The following is a 2,956-nucleotide window of genomic DNA, read 5'->3' as shown; positions in this document are numbered from 1 at the left end:
CAGAAGGCTGGTGGTTCAAACCCACCAGCAACTCCTCAGAAGGAAGGTTGAGCAATATACCTCCATAGTGATACCACTTCAGAAACGCAAAGAGGGGTCATTATGACTCAGGTCCGACTCGATGGGCGTAGGTTATGTAGAGGTATGGACAAAGGGCTGTAAGAACGCTTTGCACTCTGGAATACTAAAGTAGGTTACATGAGTAAAGAGTAAACTTGGAAAAGTAGTGTAAGAAAAAAAAATGAGAATTAGGAAAAAGGAGCATTTGATGCCACTGGTCTGTTTTTATTCACTACACTTTTAATGAGCAGATGAGTAGAGAATCAGGGAAAAGAAGGAAGACCCTCGACAAGATGGATTTTCACAGTAGCTACAATGGCCTCAAAAATACCATAGCAACAATTGTAAAGATGGAGCAGGATTAGGCAGCCTTTTATATTTAGGGTCTCTATGAATCTTAGAGGTAGCATAGTGCTCTTGTAGCATGGTGCCTAAGGCACTTGACTGCTAACCAGAAGGCTGGCAGTTCAAACCCACCAGACACTCCTCAAAAGGAAGGTTAGGCAATATATTTCCATAGTGATATGTTAAGTGCTCTGCTGAAAACTGAAAAGCAAATGGTTCAAACCCTCCCACTGGCTCTCTGGGAGAAAGACCTGTGATTGCGCCCATAAAGAATACAATCCAGAAAACACTATGGGGCAGTTATACTCTGTCACATGCGGCTGCTGTAGGTAAAAAACCGGCTTGACAGTGTCTCACAAAAACAGCAATACCCTGAATAAAAAAAACAGTTTCATAAGCATGAACTATAAGAATCACCATCACTCACTGCCATCAAGACAATTCTGACTTACAGTGACCATACAGGGACAGAATAGAACTGCCCCATAGGGTTTCTGGGCTATACTACAGAAGCAGATCTCTGGCTTATCCTCCTTGGTAATCCTGGGTGGGATCGAACTGCCAAACTTTTGAATATTAGTAGCCAAATACAAACTGTCTGTGCCACCCCAGGGACCTATAGGAATGCATAGTATTCTCAACTTTAGTAGAAAATGCTAACCAATGATCTAAAGGAAGTGTACCAATTTATGCTCCCAACAGCAGTAAACAGTAGTTTCAGTTGCTTCATAACCTTGCAAACACTGGGTAGTATGTGTCTTTTATACGTTAGCCATTTTGTTGGGTGTGTCCAAACTGAAAACTAAACCCATTGCCATTGAGTTCATCGTGTCATGGTAACCCTGTAGGACAGAGTAGAACTGTCCCATATAGTTTCCAAGGCTGTAAACCTTTAACAGAAGCAGACTGTCTCATCTTTCTCCCACAGAGTGGTCAGTGGGTTTGAATCATGGACTTTTTGGTTAGCAGCAGAGTGCTTAACCACTGTATCACCAGGGCTCCTTGGTGAGTGTGCAGGGATATCATTTTGTGGTATTTTCCTCATAAGTGATAAAGTTTAACACTTTTCATCTGTGTATTGATCATTTATATATTCCCTTTGGGGAAATATTTTTTTCACTGAGTTGTCTGCCTTTCTCTTACTGATTTGTAGATTTTTATATAATCTGGATAAAAGTCCTCTGTGAGTTATATGTATAGCAAATATGTTTTCTTACTCTGTGGATTGCTTTCTGTGTGTATGTGTATTCATTTCTCTTCCTTTATGGTGATTATTGATGAAAAGAAGCTCTTTATTTTATTGTAGTTCAATTTTTCAATTTTTTCCCTTATCTTTGATACTTTTTGTGTTTGTTTTAAAAAAGATTAACTACACCAAAGAGATGAAGATATTCTTTTAAATTATCCTCAAGAAATTTGATAAGTTTGCCTTTCACATTTAGGTCTTCAATTCATTTGGAATTGATTTTTGCATACTGCTTGAGGTTCATGTCAAGTTTCATTTATTCCATATAGATTGCCAATTGTTGCAGCACTATAAATCAAGTGTTTCTCAAGAATGTGTGTTTCTGTTCTGAGGTCCCTCTTATATTCCATTCCATTTGACACATGTCTGTCCTTTAGATAGCATTTTCTTATCTAAGTGTTAAATAGAAGTGGTTTGAGTTGGTAGTGTCTTGCATCCAATCTCAAAGAGGAAAATCTCAAATGTTCAACCAATGTCATGTGTATATATGCAAAGTCCTAAACAAATATGAATAAAGTGAAGCCTTCAATGTATCAAAAAGAAAGGGTTCTACATCATGTCAAAATTACTGTTTCAGTTGCCTGGTACTGTCCTAACAGAAATACCACAAGTGGGTGGTTTTGAAGAATGGAAATTTATTTTCTCACAGTTCTGAAGGTTAAAAGTCCAAATCAGAGTCTCAGTCATATCAATTCCTTCTGAAGGCCTCACTTCTAGTGTCTAGTGACTACCAACAATCCTTGCTTGTAGATGATCCTCCATGACATCTGTTTTGCCACTATGGGTGTGTCTCTATGCCTACTCAGTTCTTCTAATAAGACACATCTCAAAAGTAATTAGGTTAAAGACCCATCCTACCAAGGTTATGTCTTCATTACCACGACAAAAGAAAAATCATATTCCCAAACAGGATCACATTCAAAGTACAGGGATTAGGACTTTAACATAATTTTTGGGTAGACACAATTCAGTCCATAATATGTATATTTCAGAAGTGTAAATTCTTGAGTGAGATTGGCTTTTCATGTTTCTTTTTAGTAATGTCCTTGTCAGATTTTGCTATCAAAGTTATGCTGGACTCAGAAAACTGATTATAGAATATTGTCTCTCTTTTCTCTCAAAGATTTCAGATAAGTTTTTTTTTTTTCTTTTTTTTTCAATTGTTTGATAGAATTTTCTGGAGAAGTCATATGAACCTGCACTTTCTTGGCAAAAAGGTTTTTTGTATGGATCTATCTATATCATTCTCGGAAGGAAGGTTGGGCAATCCTACTTCCGTAGTGATACTGCCTCGGAAACCCAAGG

This window comes from Orycteropus afer, unplaced genomic scaffold (assembly GCF_000298275.1).
Source record: "Orycteropus afer afer isolate SDZICR_OR568_19922 unplaced genomic scaffold, OryAfe1.0 scaffold00409, whole genome shotgun sequence".
Classification (NCBI taxonomy): domain Eukaryota; kingdom Metazoa; phylum Chordata; class Mammalia; order Tubulidentata; family Orycteropodidae; genus Orycteropus; species Orycteropus afer.
The sequence above is the reverse complement of the archived record's forward strand: the minus strand, read 5'-3'. Positions refer to the sequence as shown.